Genomic DNA, 21,858 nt, shown 5'->3' with positions numbered 1-21,858 from the left:
ACACACACACACACACACACACACACACACAGCAGAAGAACCCAGTAGGACAAAGAAGAATCCATTTATTCCCCTTTACTTTTCCACTTACATCAAGCTCACTGCTCAACAATTCTTTTTACTGCACCCTGTTATGAGTTGCAATCCAATACTGGCTGAAAGGGAAAATCTAAAAATAAGAAGTGATTTCATATTATAAACATGTAGACTGAGTCTAAGCTTCTAGAAGGAAATTATTTCTTTAGCTCAAAGATTTCCTATTATTTGAATACCTCCTATGTGAAGATGGCTGGTGGTTTATGGAATTTGGTTTGTAGAAGCTGTGGAGAATATTATGAAAATAAACAACCACACAGCCTTGGTTGAGGAAAGTGAATAAAAGAGTGTAGAAGTTCTCCAGCTTACCAGTAAACACATATAGAGGACATGCCATGTGCCAAGCCCTGAACATCCATCAACACAGGTGGAGAGAGAAGACCCAGTGCTGTTTCTCAGAAGCTTTAAGTGTGGTTAGGGAGAAAGCTGCTAAGTAAGTCTTTCAGACACAGGAGCTCCATTAAAGAAAATGAGAATATTAATGTGTTTAATTTGGGGTTCAAGGAAGAACTCCCTGAAAAAGTATCACATTTAAGTAGAAACCTGAAGGGTAAATAGGAGAAAGCCAGAATATGAAGAGTATGAGAGAGAGAGACTGTGGGCAGATCCAGCACCCAGGTTTTATGACCAGCTGCTACTGTATTCTCCACCCCAGCCCTTCCCTGCCTTTCTACTCCCATTATTTCCCTGCTGCAACTCTCCCACTTACAAATAGGCAATCATATCACATCTCCTTTACTCTCATAGACCCTGAAGAACCTGACCTCTTTTGTATCTCTCTCCCCTGGGTTCCTTCTACCTCCAGGTTCCTTTGCAGTTTTCCAACTTGTTCAAGTTCAAACCCCAACTCTATCACTATATATCTATGAGACCATGAGAAAAATCTACATTTAGAGGTATTTTGAAGGCCTCATCTGGCAAAAACAGAAGACAGTGGGTCTTCTCCACCTGTTTAGTACAAGGGTCAAATGAGATACACATAAACACTGAGCACCAGGCCTGTACATAGTGCACAATCAACAAGTATTCACTGCCATTGATGTGCTTTATTTACTTGTGTTTGTTTATACTTTATGTGTTTCCTATATACCACATGCTCACACAAGAGCGAGGTCTAATCATCTTTCTCTGGCACAGCCATCTGGAGCTTCTCTGGCCAATAGACTTACTGCAAATGTACAGCATACTCCTCCTATCTTACTCTTCCTGAAACTACATAGCTCTTTGTATCATGGATGTCATATTGTCACAATCAGAGGCCCCTGATTTATCTTGCTTCCTCAGCGTCTGAAAATCAATAAGCTCTCAATGAATATACTGAAGATGGATAGATGAATTGATGATGGGTGGACAACCAGATAGGTCCACCTGAGAATCTCTCCTTGGCCTCTTTTGCTAGAAAGGTGTCCCTCTATGTACCTGAGTAAGTGGGATGGTATTCTCCCAGGCACATCTCCTCTGGCTTGACTTGTAATGCCCATGTTGGCCACCAATTAAAGAGACCTTGTGAAAAAAAAATCTCTGCTTCACAAGTCAGAGGAACATTCTGAAGTTCCAAAACCCTCAGTAAGAAAAAAGATTTCTTCCCTGAAATACTTTTAAACATAGTGCTGTATACTTCTTTTAAGCCTGTAGAGAAAATGCCTGAAAGTATCTATTTAGTGGTATTGCAATGTGTTTACCAATAATCTCAGAAGCAGGGCATTACTGTGCTAGGTTTACATCTGGCAAAATCAGCATCTGTATTATATGAACTCAAAAACACTATCAAATTAAATTTAAGTGACTCACTTAACTACCAGAAGGAGAAAAGATCCAATTTGAAAACTAAAAAGAGTAAAAGAAATAATGGCTACTGTTTTGGTAGGAGTTTATTACACACATAAGTACAGGGCAGTTAAGGAATACAGATGCCTGACCACATTTACACAGTAATGACTTGAGAATTGGGAGAAAACAGGAAAACAGTTTGTCTTCCAGTAGGACCAGAGACAGCATCTCAGTTTGATTCTCTGCCCCCATTGAGCAGCCTTGCTGAACTGGGAAGGCTGTAGCTACTGAATCTAAACCTTGATGTATATATACATGGGCAGCACCTAAAGGGCCATTATCCCCCAAATAATACCTCTTTGGCACATTTTTTCCTTGCATTTCAACACACCAAGTTCTAAAGTCCTCAAAAATACTCTCATTTCAAATTAAGGAAGTTTAATATGTCACAAGAAAGTTAAAAATAGATCAGTCTGAAAAAGAGTTGCTGTCAGGTTAAAAGTGAACCTTTGATAAGCTATTGTATCCTCATGATATTTCAGGAGCATGATGTTGAGTCAAATAGCCACAGAAGACCCCAAGCCACTACTAAGACTTGGAATATTTAGCTAAGAACCTTATCACCATATTAGTCATTTCCCATAGTGAGGGCTTAGGGCATGACGCAAGGGGCAGAACACTTTCTTAGCACATGCAAGGCTCTGAGAGTGCAAACCACAGTACCATGGAGGAAGGAAGAGGATGCTCTATAGTGAATTCTGCAGGGCCCACTCTAAAATGGTCACAAAATTTATTTTGATGACCATTATGGAGAGAGAGGTGAAAAATGTAACAACTCTACCTATCACATGCTTGAAACATTAGCCATGAAAAACCCTTTAATCTAACTAAACCTATATAGTCTCTTCAATTTAACAGTTTCTCAAGAAAAGTCCATGGGTCCTTATGAAGATGTATTTTATAGCTTCTCTCATTGGTTGAGAAATTTTTGAGAGGAAATAATACATTGATGACCTTCACACTGCTGTTTAATTTATCCTTACCTACCAAAATACTTGAGCCAAATTATATAGGAAAAAAAAACTTATTTCTGGAGCACAGGCAATACCAGAACTGATTCTAAAGATGCATGCATGAAGTCAAATATAATGGTATACATCTCTGTAATCCCAGCTCCTCATAAGGTGAAGGTAAGAGGATGATGGCCTAAGGCAAGTTGGAGCAAACAAAGTTAGCATAGTTTCCTATGTGGAAAACAAATCAAAAGCAAAATGGCTGGGAGCCAGCCTCAAATGACAGAATACTTGCACACTAGGCCCTGAGTTCTCTAATGCTGATAGACGGACAGGCAGGCAGGCAGGCAGGCAGATAGTGTGTATTACCATTAAATTCAGATCCATAAAAACTTATAAACTCTGGCTCTGGCTGATAGGGAGGAAGATTGGAGAAAGACTGGGGGAAGACTCTAGAAAAACAATGAACATCTGCATATTATAGATCCAGAGAGACCACTCCATGAGGAGAGGAACTGAGCCATAAGTACTTTCTAACCCCCAAGCTCAGCACAGCGCTCAGCTAAGTACAAGTCCAGTGATAACAAAGCACAGGAAGACTTAAGGCTCAACTTGGCCAGCTCCCATGCAAGGTAAAGGGAAAGAAATGAATACAACACAGAAGTGTTGCCTGACATAAAAAAAAAAAGTACAGGACATTTTATTCTCCATTAATTTGGATATACAGTATTTCTCTATGATTACTGTAGCGCACGATGTTCTTATAAGGTTATGAACTGGTTTTGCATCGTTCCACTGTGAGAATTTAATACTGCACTAAGTGTGATATATCTCAGCCATGATTAATCCTGCCCAGTTCTGCAGCAAGTTTCTATAAAAACCAACTTGAAATACAGGACTCTTAAAGCCCATGCCAAATCTGCAAGATGTGATATTAACATGGCTCCCATCCAGGCAAGTGTGTCTGACTTAAATTGAGACGATCTACATGTTTCCCTTTGTGAGATGCAAGCAGCTATTTATCCTATCACTAAAGCCTAGAAAATTCAGTGAAGGCTGCCTTGGCCTTGTTAACAACAGTATTATTAATACTGCTCAACAACAAAGTAAAATTACAGATAAAATCTGAATAGGCCCATTATTGTTTTTAGAGAGAGCTAAATAAGCTATATAATTTGTTTGGGCCTGCAGAAAGCTCAGCCTAGCCCAACAGGAGAGGAAATGCACACGGCAGCCAACTAGCCACTGGAGCTCAGCAATGTGTAAATCCCTACCTCAAACGCCGTGAATTAAAGCAGATGAAAGTTTTAAAATGTCAGGCAAGTCCCTGGGGATGGATATGCTTTATGTTTTTTATACAGTGAACATTAATTTCAAATGGGAAGGGAAAGCAGTCCTCTATCTCCAGCCATTTACTCCATTTTTTTCTTAAGTTCCACGTGTCCACTTTTAACAGACCAGTTTCAGGGGGAATTGATGCTGTGCTGAGTCCAACAGACAGGCTGAAGGTAAATGGAAAAGTCCTTGGGAGGATGAAAATAAAAATTCACCAACCTGTTCCAAGAAGCAGCTCCAAGATGGAGCATTTGAATTGGACTTAAGACAAGTGAAATTCCAAATCTTGCCTTTAGCTCTTCCTTGGTAAATCCTAGCTAATTTGGGTCATCAGTTTCCTTCGTCACAGAATTATCAGAAAAAAATTACAGTATTAGCATATAATATGTAATATATGATACGCAGAAATACATAAGTAATACATGACATAAAGATACATATGTGCACACATGTAGTACACAAACTGCATGGTATATAACATCTATATGTACATGCACACATATATTCGCATGTGGATATTTATTGTGTCATATGGGATCAAATTTAGGTGTGTATATTTTAGGTTGTTTCTCTAACTCCAAAGGTTTTCCTTCACTGATTTCTACCATGTATTTTATTAAACTGTTTTTTATTGAACTGTTGTACAAAGAAACAAGGTAGTGCATACTACCTTGTGCATATAACAATCAGTGCATACTGGGGGTTTACTTTATGCTTGGCTCTTTATGACCCAAGAGAAAACAAGATATTCTCTTTGCCCTCTGGGAGTTCATATTCTGTACAGGAGTGAGTGTTTCCTTAAGTTAATTCCAATGAAATTTTTTTCTTCTTTCTATGTTTTTAATTTTATTTTACTGTAAAGGTAACGTACAGAGAGGTTACAGTTACATAAGTCAGGTAATGAGTGCATTTCCTTTTAAACAGTGTCATTTCTTCCCTCATTTTCTCCCAGTTTCCATCTTGAACCCCTGCCTGGCAAGTTGTATGGTTCATTTCCAACATCGTTTCTAGTGAGTATCACTGCTGAATTAGTTCACGCTTTGTCCCACCATCTCTGTGCTCCCTCTTACCCTCCCCAATACAGATAAACTTACATACAATGCAAGGTACAGAAATCAAAAACAGCAACAAAGGAGAAAAAAAAACAAAATAACAAAAACTCTCTTGTTTCAATTTTTGGAGTTCATTTCAATAAACATCATTTAATATGACCATACTTGTATAAAATTTCTCAGCCCTGTTTTTATTATATAAGAATGGAGGTAAGGGACTATTTCATCAACCTGTTAGAGGAGAGGACAAACACATGGTAAATGTTCAACAAAAACCATTATAATTATTATCATTGTGATATTCAAAATATACCATTTATTATTAACATTGTTATTATCAACCCAGGAGACTAGAGCTCATAAAGCTCCCATTTTTCATAACAGAAATGATGCAATTGTTACCAATATACACCTATGTCATTTTTCCCAATGTACTTGATGCTATGATCATGGATAAGTAATTCAGTTAACCACTCTGACCTGAGAGTTACACTACCAGAAAGACTAGGATAATCTGAATGACTGCTCAGAGTAGTCACTGAGGGCAAAGTTTATATACCTGCCCATTCATAATGTTCCTTTCTATGAGGCTTGGTCAAGCCAACCAGATTCAGCAGTATAATGTGAGCAGAGGCCTAAGTGTATTTGTGATCCTTATCTGGTTCTTGCACTCCTCTGTGCTACTCTGAGAAGGGTGTTCTCCAAGCATCCTGTGCTCTACAACACATATACTTGAAGCAAACCTGACACCACAGGGAGCCTAGAGTCAAGGCTGACTGACACCTTACATGTTAAGAGCAAAGCCACCTAGCCTAGATCAGCCAAACCACAATCAACCTGCAGATGCCTGAGCAAGAGAATAAAAGAGGTAGACTTTCGGTAGCATTATTAGGGGTAGAACTAAGTGACTAACCTAAGCCTGAAGCAGAATCCCAATCAGAAAGCAATTGCCTCATCAAACGCAATTTGGCACAACTCGACTACTGAAGCATTAAAACAAGATTATGGTACAAAACATGCTTTTCATAGTCAAATCAATCATTCTGTCTCAATTCCTCTGTGCTTGATTCCAGCTCTCTCTGTGCTGAAGGAAATTAACACACAATAAGTTGATCTTGATGACTATGATTCAAATCAATAATGTTAATTGGGCTCCAGAGCATAAGGTAAAATGACTTCAAATCAACAAAAGGTTAATATAGCTTTCCTTCATACACCTGTCTATGATAGATCTCTAGTGGTCTCAAAGTTCCCATACAATTAACAATGCATTTAGCATGCTAAAAAAAAAAAAAAAAAAAGACAAGAACTTTCTCCTTATAAAATGTTTTCTCCATGCCAGGTTAACTCAAAATTGCAAAACATATCCAGTTGTGTGATTAAGTCATACATGACTGAATAAGAGGGGCTATACCTACTGGTAAAGATTTATCTTAAACTTTAATTTTGTTATTATCGTCCCATCCTGCCTACTTCCCCTTCCTCAGGGGGAATTTCCTATGCAAATACTGGATATTTTCTTTTATAGTTTATGTAATTCTAGATGACATTATTATCTTGAAATGGAACAAACATTCAACATTCTTACTGAGCATATACTACTATACATAAGGATAGGTGAGATGTGCCAGACTATGTGAAAAGAAGAGGGGAGAGAAGAAAAGGGGAGGACAGCAAAACCACTATCCTCAAGGAAATTCCAGTCCACTGGGACATATAAATTGATGGATGGTAATACACACACAGAAAATAAGCAATCTACACAAGCCATATTTTCTGGAAAATTGTTGGCTCCCTCCCTCTTCTAAGTTACCCCTGCCCCTCCTGCTTCCTATCCCTTTGGAGTTCCCTAGATCTGGTTCACTCTTTGGTCCCAACACTGGGTTCTACCTAGCTAAACCGTACAAGCATAGTCCATTCCCCTTGCTGGCAGAAACTAGGTTTAGGATTTATCAAGCCAATATGACTCAATCTGAAGAGTGTGTGTGTGTGTGTGTGTGTGTGTGTGTGTGTGTGTGCACGTCCGTATGCCAGAACTTGGGGCCTGGGTGCTGTTCCTTAGCTTTTTCACTCAAGGTTACCACTTACTTACTTATGCCACAGCTTTTTGGTGGTTAATTGGAAATAAGAGTCTTAGAAACTTTCCTCCCCAGACTAGCTTTGAACCTCAATTAGATCTCAGCCTCCTGTGTAGCTAGGATTCTAGGTATGAACACCACTCACTGGTGCCTGGCTTCTGTTTAGGTCTTTAAAAAATGAACTTCGTTTCTCTTGCTGGAGTTCAGTCGTGACACATATAGTCTTAAAAGATGTGTGAAACCACCTTGCAGTGGGGCAGAGCTTCCAGTAAGGGATCTTTTGCTGAGGAAAAAGTTGCTGAGAAATAGACAGATGATAGTTGACCTAGTCAGGTGAGCATATGTTCTCTAACCTGGGGGACTGAAATGAGGTAATGCATTAAAAAGTACTTTCCACATGTATATAATCTGTAAGCAGAAGTCATTGTCTTTATTATGGTTTTAGAAAAACTGGAACTTAAGACACAGTAGTGGAGAATAGAGACAGATGAGTATACTTCTAAAGCAGAAGCTTTAGGCAAAATGTAAGCAACAGGTTTCAAACATTTCGGACTTTTAAAAAGGAACTGAATCTATTGTTTGGAAGGACTGAATATCTAACCCTGGAGATTGTTGCTCAAGGAAGAAGACTCCTGCCTAGGATGGCACACCAGGATTGAGTGCAGTGAACATAGTGTGGTCCTCAGAGACTCCTGGCACCAATGAGACATGCTAGCCTTCTGAGATTCACTATCCAGATACTTCTATTTCCAACAGTCCCAAATAGTTACCAACTCCTTTCTGTACTTCCTTCCAGTTCCCAGTGCTTAACTAGACTAGAGATCACTTACTTGTCTATTAAAGAATCACAAGACAAATTTGACTGGACTCACTATACCCATGCTATCTTCCAATTCTGCAAAAAGCTAATTTCAGCTGTCACTTACTGGAAGTAAAATGACAAATATCTGTAATATCTGTCAGGTTATGAATGCTTTAAAAAGAGTTATGCAGCTGTCAACATTTTGATGACTTTAACAAGAGAAAAGTAAACGAAGAAGAGGAAATGGCATGTCAGTGAAGTACCTAGTTGCCAAACTTCTCTATTACTTCTATTAATAAAAATCAAATTACTTCCATAAAAATGCATGCAACATAGGGAAAACCACTAGAGGTGAGTCTGTTCACAATCCTTAGTTCCATAGATGTGATAACCTGAATTAGCTTCAACATCTCCAAAGAAAGTGACTAACTCAATTACAAGAAGTTTCTACTAAACTCCCCCCTCCCTAAGAATAAATGTCCCCAGTACCAAATAGCCAGTCCTTTAAGACCTTTTGTCTATTGTTAAGTAGCAATCTATGTTGGGAGTGCTGGTGAACATGTGTAATCCCACTACTCACAATGAACATGGTGAGTTCAAGAACAACCTGGGCTACATAATGAGTTCCAGGCCAGCCCTGCAATTCTGTCTCTAAAAAACTAGAACAAGGGCTGGGAATATGGCCTAGTGGCAAGAATGCTTGCCTCCTATACATAAAGCCCTAGGTTCAATGCCCAGCACCACATATATAGAAAATGGCCAGAAGTGGCGCTGTGGCTCAAGTGGCAGAATGCTAGCCTTGAGCAAAAAGAAGCCAGGGACAGTGCTCAGGCCCTGAGTCCAAGGCCCAGGACTGGCCTAAATAAATAAATAAATACTAGAACAAATAACATTATAGCAATAACTGGCTATGCATTCCAGTTCATCTAGAATCCCAATTCATGTCCATTATCTTGGCATAGCTATTAATAAGCTGTACTAGTTTGGAGAATAAATTATTGTGGTATGTATATGCTTAGGTATATGTGTTCAAGCACACATATGTATATGCATATATAGATGGGCTCTGGATAAGATATATATGGTCTTATGTACATTTTATATGTGTGTATATATATATGCACAAATATCTGTATTTCTTACTGCGTATGTGTCTTTTTCTTCCATTTCTAAATGGATCTCATCTGTAACATAGTTTATTTTGGGGAGATAAACACTCATTTTACAACAGAATTTCCATAGTTATATGACATTCAATTTTTCCCATACTTTTTAACCCAAATAAATATGGAAGGCAAAAAGAACATTATGTTTCATTCACATTTTTATTTGACTACCTTAATCACATATAAACTGAGTGTCATCAACAAAACAACTCTTCTTGGAAGAGAGATGGGTGGTCTGATTTTTAGTTTAGAAGAAAGTTTCAACTCAGTGGGTAGCTGTCCTCAACATAAAACTCTAAGCCAAAATCCACACTGTTAATCACTAACTGGTATCTGTTTTTCAAATATTTCCACAGTTTTTTGCAATACTAGAAGGAAAAGAACAAATAAGAACAACAAATGTGAAAGTTTCCTTGGTGGGTGTAAGTGGCCATTTTTTCACATTTACAGAAAACGATCAGTACTGTCATCCTCATTCCTCGTGTTCATTCTTTATGTAGCTACTGTATGCAAAGGACAGTACATAGCTTATAGATTCTGTTGTTTTAGGGAAATAAATGAAAAAAGGCGGGGTGGGGGGAAGTCCAGCCATTGAGAAACTGATGGTTCCAGTTTGGCACTAGTAGCTCATGCCTGTAATCCTAGTTACTCAAGAAAATGAAATCTGACGATTGAGGTTCGAAGCCAACCTAGGCAGAAAAGTCTGTGATACTTTTACTGTCAGTAAGGAAAAGTCCATAAGTGAAGGTGTCACTCAAGTGGCAGATCACTTACATTGAGGGAAAAGATCAACTGAGAGTGTGAGTGTGAGGCCCTGAGTTCAAGCTCCCTGTACCAACACAGAAAAAAAAAAAAAAAGCATGGGTCTTATTTTTTTTATTCTTGATTCATCTCTAGATATACCTTTTGACCTGAGATATCTGCAGCTACATTTTTTAAGACATTCATAAAAATTCTAAACCTCTTCCAGATTCAGGAAATTAAATCAGATGGGAATTCTGACAGCTGGCCAACATCACTCTTTTAAGATATCTGCAAACCAAGAATTTCTAAGCAGTGTCTTGGTCTATAAATTAAGTCATTTAACAAATATACACAGTTTGGGGGGAAAAAAGAAATGTTCTGCAACAAATCAAACACCATGTAGCTCAAGGTACTGGCACTATTCCCATGGAAATAAATAAATTCTATGACAAACCAACTTCTTTTCTCCAATGCATTCTAGAGATAGCATATGCTTTTCAGTGTTCCTCATAAATCTAAGAAAATTAAAAGTTAATATGGCATGGTATTTTGACTAAGGGCTCCAATGCAATAAATATTCAAATATTAGTAAGATTAGAGCTTGGAGGGAAATGGCTTGAAGGCTCTCAGCTTGGCCTTTAGGAAACAACAGATATCCATGTAGAAGCTAGTGGGGACCAGAGATCACAAAACTGAATATAGTAAGTCTCAACCCTGGACACACACAGATTGTAAGAATAGTGTCCTTCAAATGTTTGTTTATAAATCCTTTATTTTTTGGCAGTGCTACAGTTTGAACTCAGGGCTTTCTGTTGATAGGCTGGCATATGATAGCACTAAGCCAGATGTCCAGCTCAGCTTTGCCCTGGTGAGTTTTATAAGACACCATTACATCAAGCTTCCTTTCCATGAAGATGAAGTCTTGCAGACTTTTTGCAGGCTGTCCTTGTACCATGATCCTTCCAATTCTGAGCATCCCAAGGAAGAAAGACTACATACACTACAGACATGTCACTGGCACCCCTCTTTTGAAGTGATTTTTTGACTGGGAAACTGACAAGAATGTGGAATTGACCTAAGGGACAAGTAACTCAAAAGAAATGGGGAAAGAGGCTAAAATGGATGAGCAAACAGAGGTATGAATATTTACAGCCAAATGCTCTCATGAGCCAAAGGCAGATGACATTCTATAAAAGGAAATAAAAATCCTATGAGAAGTCCTTCTCTGAGGTGGAGAGTGACAGTGACATCTGTCTTCACATTGCTGGAAGCTGATTTGATCTAGCCAGGTATGGAGAAATGGTTCAAAGGGAAAAAGAAAGACCTGGAGATGATGACAATGCCATGTGTAGTAGAATTGGAACAAAAGCACAGAGATCATTTCATGAAAGCTATTGCTTAGGATAAGAAATATTTCCTGAGACATCCCATCCCAATTCAATTCAGACACAAGTTTAGTTCTAGTCACAGATAATGACGGGTGTCTAGAAGTCCAAGCAGCTTGCTTTTGGGAATCTGAGATGAGAGGAGAACCTAATTCCAGCCAAGTAATGAGAAGTGAGGCCAGAGCAGGAACCAGTGAGGCTACTATTCAGAAACACAACATAGTATGGAGGTGAAGGAGGCAATTTAGTGGGTTGTTAACATAATTTTTAATGGTAAAAGCTAGATTGAAACACAATGGAAAATACTGCCTGTAGTAATCCCAAATACACACACACACACACACACACACACACACACACACACACACACAAATTACAATTCTATGCTGATAATAATAAGGTTGAATATCAGGTTCTTAAGACATCCTTCTTGTTTCATAAATGAGCCCACCACAACCCAGGTAGATATGACTTGTCTGGGAGTATAGGTAGGTAGTGCGAGACTGAAAAAAAGCCAGTAAGACCCAGTCTCTTCTAATCACCCCATACCACTTCTGTGAAATCACCTCCATACAAAAGTCCTATATGCTTCTCTAATTGCATTCTATTCAAATGACCTCTTTATAAAGTTTAATGTTGCCTTCCAAAATCACACTGAATGTCAGTTACTGCTTATTCTTCCTACTTGCAAGTGGGATCTGAATGAACAAGGCTGTAACTGATGAGGGTCTGTTTCTCTCAGGAGATGACTCTGAAAACACATTCCATGAGATTCTTTTGGATCTGCCAGCAATTAGCAAATGTGTCACTGAGATCCTGCTTCCATTGCCACTTCTGGCATCAGGTATCAAGCAGCTTTAAGTAAAATGCTTTGTTTTCATTTGTTTCAATAATACCCATAAACTGATAAGAACAGATACTACACTTGATCTTAGCCAAAAGGCCGAGAAGCGATATGGAAATGGAAGGACTTGGAAAAAGTTATACTAAGTGAAGTGAGCCAGACCCAAAGAAACATGGACTCTATGGTCTCCCTTATTGGGAATAATTAGTACAGGTTTAGGCAAGTCACAGCAGAGGATCACAAGAGCCCAATAGCTATACCCTTATGAACACATAAGATGATGCTAAGTGAAATGAACTTCATGTTATGGAAACGATTGTTATATCACAGTTGTAACTACTTTCAACGTCCCATGTGTATCTGTAGCTTCTATTATTGATGTTGTTCTTGTATCATCTTCCTGTGGTTGTACCTACACTATCTCTGTAATCTTATCTGAGTATATTGGAAACCGTGTATACTGGTATTAGAACTAGGAAATTGAAAGGGAATACCAAAATTGAGAGACACAGGGTAAAAAAATACAAACAACTACAAAAGCAATACTTGCAAAACTGTTTGGTGTAAGTGAACGGAACAACTAATGGGAGGAAAGGGAAAGGGGGAGCAGGGAGGAGGGTATGAGGGACGAGGTAACAAACAGTACAAGAAATGTATCCATGGACTCTATGGTCTCCCTTATAGGGAATAATTAGCACAGGTTTAGGCAAGTCACAACAGAGGATCACAAGAGCCCAATAGCTATACTATGATCCCATAAGATGATGCTAAGTGAAATGAACTCCATTTTATGAAAATGATTGTTATATCAGAGTTGTAACTACTTTCAACATCCCATGTGTATCTATAGTTTCTACTATTGATGATGTTCGTGTATCACCTTCTTGTGATTGTATCTACACTATCTCTGTAATCTTATCTGAGTGTATGGGAAACAGTGTGTACTGGTATTAGAATTAGGAAATTCAAGGGGAATACCAAAACTGAGAGACAAAGGGTAAAATACGAGAAACAACAACAAAAGCAATACTTGCAAAACTTTTTGGTGTAAGTGAACTGAACACCTCAGGGGGGGGACGGGGGGGGGGAGGGGGGTATGAGGGACAAGGTAACAAACAGTACAAGAAATGTATCCAATGCCTAACGTGTGAAACTGTAACCTCTCTGTACATCAGTTTTATAATAAAAACTTAAAAAAAGAAATGTATCCAATGCCTAATGTATGAAACTATAACCTCTCTGTACATCAGTTTGATAATAAAAATTTGAAATAATAATAATACCCATAAACAATACACTTTATTCTACCCTACTGCATTTAATAGGAAGAGTCTAGGACTTACCCACCATTTTTGTTTATGCATTTTTGTGCCTGTCAGTACTGGGGCTTGAATTTGGGACCTGGGCACTATCTCTTAGATTTTTCACTCAAGGATAACACTCTGACACTTGAGCCATAGCCCCACTTCTGACTTTTCCGTGGCTAACTGGACAGTCTCTCAAATTTTCCTACTATGCTGGCTTTGAACCTCAATCATCAGATTTCAGCCTCCTGAGTAGCTAGGATTACAGGCATGAGTTGCCAGTGCTCAGCTCTACCAACATTTTCAAGGATAGGAAACTATGATTAGGACACAGGCTTGCAACTAAACCAAACTTGAGTTTCTCATAATCACACGGAAATGAAAAGACTGTTGTCTGACTTTGCTATCCTTCCCTCAAAAATGAATTTCTAATGTCATGATTATGGTTGGCCCTCTGGTAGATACCATGATAAAACAGACATGAGTTACACATCACTCTTAATTATCATGGTCCCATCTAAGTAACTCCATACAGAAGCTGGAAGTCTTTACTCTCAAATTTCTAGACTACACATGCTAAGTAGCCAGCAGTTGAACTACTTAAAAAATGAATAAAAGCAAAATCAAGAAGTCTGGAAGTCCTATCTTACAAGCTGCCCTCCTCACTTACCAGGAAAGTGCCCTCATTTGGGTGGTATCCTCAACACTGCGAGCTCTTCCAAGTAAACAAAATGGAGCAATTATCTAAAGTGGAAAGCCTCTCTAAAGATAGCTTTATTCACTACAGAAGGCTCCAACTGTAGTATTCAGCCACTGGGTGATGATACTTTTTTTCAAGATAGAGATAATATTCAGGATAAAAGAAAAACGGAACTTGGAGTTCTCTCTATGTTTATATATCAGAAGGAAGACATATGAAGAAACCCCCACAAGACAGAAGAAGCTAGAGGTTTCAAGAAAGTGTCTTTCACCTTCAAAATATATACACAAACATATTATGTATATATTATATAAACAGCTGTGTTGAAAGATAAGCAAACAGAAAGGTGTTGTGTATGTTGCCTAGATATTTCTAAAATCCATTCCTTGTTAAAGTTATCTCCCCAGAACTAAAGACACCTCTAACCTTTTCTAATGGCTAATCAAGTGAAATAAATGGCTTGCTAAAATATCTTCTTTAAAACTTTTATTACTAAAAACAGGGATATTTTTCAATATACATTCAAGTAAAAGCTAGTCCCTACTTTAAAACATTACATACATAGTTTTCCAAACACAGTAAGTTACAAAACAAGTCAGTGAAGATTTTAAAAGAGTGCTTGTCTTTGCTTTCTTCTATTTTCCAATGTTTAATTTTTATTACAAGACAAAATGCTGTAAACCAACTGTACAACTCGGGGTAGGGGGGAGGATTGGGAAGGAGGGAAGATAGAAGAAAAATGAGGGATGAGGTAACAAGTTTGACCAGAAATGTACTCACTACATTAAGTTTGCAACTGTAACTCCTCTGTACACCACCTTGACAATAAAAATAAAAGAAAAACAAAGAAGTTGTACAAAGGGTCTTCAACTCAATATGTCAGTTTATAAGTACAATGCATCTTGGTCAATGTCATCCCTTCCATCATTCTCCCTCATCTCTTCTATCCTTGCTCATCCCAAGTTACCTGATTGTATTTTCACATTTGTAGTCTTTTCATGGCCTTCCTATCAGTTTACACCTTCCATTCATTCATGGCTCAAACATTTACCACAACCCTACTATGTGTCAGGCAGTACACTAGGAAAGGAGACAAAGAGAAAGTTGATGAGACAGACAAATCAGAAGTCAGTAAATGATCTGAGATGAAAAAAATAAAAATTTGTAAAGAAGAATTGTCTAAAGGGTAAAGAATGAGAAAATGAAAGTATATTGTCTGACTTGTCTGTCCCTGAGGGGCAAGCCCCTAGTCCTATCCCTAGACATGGAGGTACGGTACAAACAAAACATGTTCTACACCTAATTTGTTGTTCTTATGTGAGCTGGCTTCACATTTTTGCTTATCAGTTCATCACTTGAACAAAAAAAATGAGAGTCAAATATATGGGCTTACGTTGATGTTTTGCCCTCAGACTAGGGGCCACCAGAGGGCAAGGCGCAGGTCTCAGACTCTCAGTATAGAATCGCCCTTCATGAGCACTGAGCACAAGCATCATTATTCAAAAATTTGGTAATATTAGATAACATAGTCAAAACTTGGAATGCCAAAAAGTATGCAAAAGTTATGTTGTTTTCTGATCTGAAAAGTGAAGGCATTCATTAATCCAGGTGACTGTGAAGGTCTCTTCTGGTGCTTACATTCCCTGAGCGGCCACCCAGTTAAACCTGTGCCATTTTCACATTTGTATTTCATCAATATTTCAAGTAGGTGAGGTGGGTTGGGTGACAGTTCATGCTCCCAATTCATTTTACCCTTAACCCTGCAGCACTGTAGGTTTTGTAGAACATTTCTTCCCATGAAACTGGTAATCTAGCAAACATATACAGTCTATTATTAAAAGAACACAGTAAGGAGGCACATGGCTCTTATCAGATCCTACCTAGAACTCCATACACAGACCAGGAAGCAAAGAATGAAATGTGATGAACTTTATTTCTGTGTCACTCATGTAACAACATCATTTAATATCTCAAAAGCAATTAATGTGGAAGTGGCATTATGACTCAAAGTGGTAGAGTGCTAGCCTTGAGTGAAAATGCTCAGGGACAACACCCAGGCCTGAGTTCAAGCCCCATAACTGAGGCGGGGGAAGCAAATATTATCTTTTTTAAAAATTTTTTCTTATTTATTGTCAAAGTGATGTACAGAGAGGTTACAGTTTCATACGTTAGACACTGGATACATTTCTTGTACTGTTTGTTACCTCCTCCCTCATTCCCCCCTCTCCCCTCCCCCTTTCCCTCTCCCCCCATGAGTTGTCCAGTTGGTTTACACCAAATGGTTTTTCAAGTATTGCTTTTGTAGTAGTTTGTCTTTTTATCCTGTGTCTCTCGATTTTGATATTTCCTTTCACTTTCCTTGTTCTAATACCAGTATATACAGTTTCCAATGTACTCAGATAAGATACAGTGATAGTGCAGGTACAACCATGGGAAGGAGATACAAGAGGATCATCAACAATAGAAGCTACGGTTTCACGTGGTGTGTTGAAAGTAATTACAACGGTGATATATCACTCGTTTCCATAACATGGAGTTCATTTCACCTAGCATCATCTTATGCATTCATAGGGGCATAGCTATTAGGCTCTTGTGATCCTCTGTTGTGACTCGCTTAAACCTGTGCTAATTATTCCCTATGAGGGAGATCATAGAGTCCACGTTTCTTTGGGTCTGGCTCACTTCACTTAGTATAATTTTTTCCAAGTCCTTCCATTTCCTTACAAATGGGGCAATTTCATTCTTTCTGATAGACGCATAAAATTCCATTGTATATATGTACCACATTTTCCTGATCCATTTGTCTACTGAGGGGCATCTGAGTTGATTCCATATTCTAGCTATGACAAATTGTGCTGCGATGAACATTGTTGTGCTGGTGACTTTAGTGTGTTCTTGTTTGTGGTCTTTTGGGTAGATGCCCAAAAGTGGGGCTGCTGGGTCATAGGGGAGCTCTATGTTTAGCCTTCTGAGGAATCTCCATACCGCTTGCCAGAGTGGGTGAACCAGTTTACATTCCCACCGACAAAGGGTTCCCTTTTGGCCACATCCCCTCCAACATTTATTATTGTTAGTTTTCTTGACATAGGACATTCTTACTGGGGTGAGATGGAATCTCAATGTTGTTTTGATTTGCATTTCTTTTATGGCCAGTGATGTACAGCAATTTTTCATATGTAACTTGGCCATTCTCATTTCCTCATCAGAGAAGTCTCTTTTTAAGTCTTTAGCCCACTTGTTGAGGGGGCTGTTGGTTCTTTGCGGTTTTGTTTTGGAGGAATTTAATTTTTTTAGTTCTGCATATATTTTAGATATGAGGCCTTTGTCCATTGTATGGCCGGTAAAGATCTTTTCCAAATCTGTGGGCTTTCTGTTTATCTTGTGAGCTATGTCCTTTGCACTGCAGAAGCTCTGAAGTTTGATGCAGTCCCAGTTGTCCATCCTTTCTTTGATTTGTAGCATTTCTGGGTCTTTGTTAAGGAAGTTCCATCCTGTGCCAAGGAGCCCAAGTGTTTTTCCTACTCCTTCTTTTAGTGTTTTCAGGGTATCTGTTTTAATTTCAAGGTCTTTGATCCATTTGGAATTGATTTTGGTGCAGGGTGATATACAAGGATCTAGTTTTAGTTTGTTGCACGTGTTAAACCAGTTTTGCCAGCACCATTTGTTAAAGAGGCTATCTTTCTTCCATACTATTTTTTTTAGCTCCTTTATCAAAGATTAAGTGGGCATAGTTCTGTGGATTCATTTCTGGGTCTTCAATTCTGTTTCATTGGTCTTCAGGCCTGTTCTGGTGCCAATACCAAGCTGTTTTTATTACTATAGCTTTATAATACAGCTTGAAGTTGAGTATTGTAATTCCTCCAGCACTATTCTTTCTGCTTAGGATTGTTTTTGCTATTCGGGGTCTTTTATTGTTCCATATGAATTTCTGGATTGCTTCCTCTATTTCATTAAAAAATGGTGTTGGGATATTAATGGGTATTGCATTGAATTTGTAGATAGTCTTTGGCAATATTGCCATTTTGGCTATATTAATCCTCCCAATCCAGGAGCATGGGAGGTTTTTCAAGCAGGAAAACATCAAACATTTGGTGTTATCAAGAAGTCCATGAAGGGAACAGGACCAATCAGAAGCCAGCTGTTACAAAGAACACATTATAAGCAAGTTTCACAGTAGAAAAGGAAACTGAAGGGCCCAGTGGCTGGAGTTAATGTGACTGAAGAAAAAGAATTTACCTGAAATTTAGAGAAAACTAGTCTTCCACAGGGACTTGCCGAGAAGCACCAACAAAAATCTACTTTGGGTCACTATTGTCACTCTTCTATAAAATCTCACAGGGTCATCTGCTATTTGCCAAGATATTCCCTTCCTCAGTTTGTTTAGTTAAACCAGGGAGCTATCTATCTAAGACCACTCATTTTAGAACAAAAACATTCTTCCCTGATAGGCACAGAAGCAAATAAAATAACCTACCTTAAAATCATGCTAATAATGTTAGAAGCCATTCATTTGAAACATGTCTTAAGACAGATAACTTTCATTTTTCTTTCAGATTTTTGTCATAGGGAAATGGAGCCCCTGGCATGAAATAAGGTATCTCCCAAGGACTTAAAGAACTAGGAATAGGTTAGGATGTCCTTTCTTGTGGAAAAAAGAAAAAAACTGGAGAAGGAATCAAACAGCCATCTGTAGGATGGAAAGTCCTTTTATAAAAGTGATTTACTTCTTAAGCCTTCTAACCCTTTGTTTCATAAGTAATGCAGGTTGCTGACCCCTGTGTCTCCTTGAAAGAACAATGAGGTGGAAACATGGGGAGATGGGGAAATGCATGGATCCCTGGGCTGCTGAACAGCTGTGCTTCTCAAAGAAAGCTCAAGGGGTCTACAGAAAAAAGAAAAAGAGTAAGCCACAAATGCATGGAACTATCTGGACTTACAGCTAAGCATCCCTAGATACCAGACATTATTCCTTCTACTTATCAAAAAAGAAAGTCATGAAAGTTGAAGGACTGAAAGATCTACATGCACTGAAGCTATAGTCAGGGAGCATGGCCTTTGCATGGGCTTTTTGCTCTACAGTCTGCTCTACCTGGAGGTATGTTTGAAAGTACTCATCATATATATGAACTGACAACTTTGTAAATGTTGAGAGAAATATTTCTTCTCTTCCTTCTTGAGTAATATACTACTGGCAGCCTTGGATCTAGAATCCCTATAAAACTTTGTCATTCCTCAACCACAATCATGGCCACAATAAGAGAACCTGAGAGGTAGGGATACAAGGAACCCAAAAAGGACTCAGGGATTTGGTCTCTAGAGTATTCTGGACAATATTTCAGCAGAGAAGCCAGGCAAGGGTGGACTAGAAACCTGTTGTTCTAAAGTAAAGTGAGGAAAAGATAGAGGTACAAAGAGGAACAGAGGTGTTGAGTTTACATTTCTAGTCTGGAAAGCTAGTCTGTGTCCCATCCCATACTTGCTCTAGAGATATGACACCATTTATTTAGGTCTTCTTCCTTCTTCCTCTTGCTACACCTTATATTAGCAAAATCAAAACAAACCCAGACAAAGAGGAAGGAGGGAGGACTAACCAAGTCATCCAAGTGCACCTAGCTGCAGAAAGGATGCTTATTTCTCCTGACCTTTTATCACCTCCCCCCCCCACCCCAAATAATCTCCTTGGAGTCAGGATGAAAAGACAAACTGCAAAGAAATGACCTAACTGGTCCTCTATACTTTCTTTCATGTACTACTTATTTTTCTGCAATATCTAGAATGGAAATGTCTCCAGCAAATGGGGAAAGGAAGCTAATCATGTCTTTCTAGTTAATTTTAAATGTAGAGTATTTTTTAAAGAAAGATGATATACTCTGGGAAGTGGAGGGGGGAGTGACAACAGAAGATCTTACAGCTTTCTTCCTGCTGTTATGCCTTAGACCCTCTGGCTTTGACAAAAATATCATGCACCTTTCAAAGTCACTTTAGAGTTTACAAAGTAAATGAACATGAAGTTATTCATTTTGCTTATGAAGAAGATTTAATTTTCCTGCCTAAAGGTCATTTATATTAATATTCTAAGAACAAATGGCCAGTGAACAAGTAGAGACATTATTGACAAAGACTTTATAAAGAGTCCAATGTTGCTTCTACAATCATACCAAATATACCTAACATCAAACACTGTTTCATTAGGTAACAAGACATTTGCTTTCAATAAATGAATATGATAATAAAGACGTGCAATATTTTAAGAAGTAATGATTGCTCTATTTTACATTGCTATAAAAAGGAGATCATAAGTATACTCCTCTTCCACTCCTCTTCTTGAACTACTATAATTTATGCAGATAAATGTTGGATGAATTGCATCAAGAACACTATTCAGATTTCTATCCATAAAAGCAGTTAGCCAACGTTTTCTTTTTCTCCTATTTATATATCTTTATATTACAGAACTCAAGTTACCAACATTAAAGATGATACAGTGTCACCAAAAAGTACTGAAGCACAACACTGAATAATAAATTATTAGTGTTTGAAGGTTAAAGCAAAGTTTAAAAGATAGCAATACCTTTTGTTACTCTGGACTCCTTTCCAACTGCACCTGACTAAGGGAAGCTTACAAGTGACAAAAAATGACACCCTGCTAATGCTATCAGCCAGGAGATTTGCTGCAAAAACTCTAAAGTACTGTCAAGGGCAGATCAATGTTTCTGATAATTCACAAAATAATTTGGCTTTACAGAATAGGTATAATGTTATATGACTTGGAAAGCAACCTTTGCTGTATAAAAACAGTCAGGTAGAGGCAGTGTGGGTTTTTTTAGTGTTATCTTGTTTTGTTTTTGCTTTGATGCCTGGGGTTCATGAGTGCCTTGAACACCCACTTGGCCTTTTCACTCTCAGCTGGTGCTCTACCACTTCAGCCACTTGAACTTTGGAGATAAGAGTCTCATAGACTTTTAAGTTTGTGTTGGATTCAAACTTTGATCCTCAGATCTCAGCCTCCTGAGTAGCTAGTATAACCAGCATGAGTTACCAACATCTGAAGAGGGAGGGAGGGAGGGAGGGAGGGAGGGAGGGAGGGAGGGAGGGAGGGAGGGAGGGAGGGAGGAGGGAGGGAAGGAGGGAGAGAGAGAGAGAGAGAGAGAGAGAGAGAGAGAGAGAGAGAGAGAGAGAGAGAGATTTAAACTTTCCTGGGAAAAAAAGCAATTATCTTTTGGAAAAGCACTACCCTATTCCTTACTATTTCCAAGTTCAGATGCCAATGCCAATGCCAACAGCACACATAGAGCAAATTCCTACCCATGAAAACGGGTGGTGCTGGCACATCAATGAAAATACTCAACAAGCAGGAGACCATTTTTAAGGATCCCAAATTCTGTAGAAGGGGATAACAAGGGTGGATGGGAGAAAGCTACCTGTCAGCATCATGTCCCAAAACAGAAATCCTTAGAATTCAATACTTCAATGAAGTGCTTAGTTGTCTGAAGAGATATTTCTAGATTTGAACCACAGTTGAGCCACAGTTTAGTTCCAACCATATGAAAGGGAAATGGAAATCTACCA

General features: G+C 38.5%; 1 protein-coding gene, 2 long non-coding RNA genes and 1 pseudogene across 5 annotated transcripts in view; 1 reads left to right on the top strand and 3 right to left on the bottom strand.

Annotated features, from left to right (window-relative positions):
* Window positions 1–21,858, bottom strand: part of Lrmda (leucine rich melanocyte differentiation associated) — a 1,039,777-nt gene that overhangs the window by 780,123 nt on the left and 237,796 nt on the right. The gene's annotated exons all lie outside the window — the stretch shown is intronic.
* LOC125346495 lies at window positions 1,281–21,547 on the bottom strand. Its single transcript, XR_007209943.1, has 3 exons — window positions 21,536–21,547; window positions 16,219–16,225; window positions 1,281–4,850 (listed from the first exon to the last, which is right to left on the bottom strand). It is a non-coding gene; the product is annotated as an uncharacterized LOC125346495 (long non-coding RNA).
* Window positions 10,416–19,623, top strand: LOC125346501. The gene is made up of 3 exons (XR_007209948.1): window positions 10,416–10,431; window positions 18,137–18,140; window positions 18,350–19,623. It is a non-coding gene; the product is annotated as an uncharacterized LOC125346501 (long non-coding RNA).
* Window positions 12,281–12,396, bottom strand: LOC125347484 (annotated as a pseudogene).

Source organism: Perognathus longimembris, chromosome 2 (genome assembly GCF_023159225.1).
Source record: "Perognathus longimembris pacificus isolate PPM17 chromosome 2, ASM2315922v1, whole genome shotgun sequence".
Classification (NCBI taxonomy): domain Eukaryota; kingdom Metazoa; phylum Chordata; class Mammalia; order Rodentia; family Heteromyidae; genus Perognathus; species Perognathus longimembris.
The sequence above is the reverse complement of the archived record's forward strand: the minus strand, read 5'-3'. Positions and strand labels throughout refer to the sequence as shown.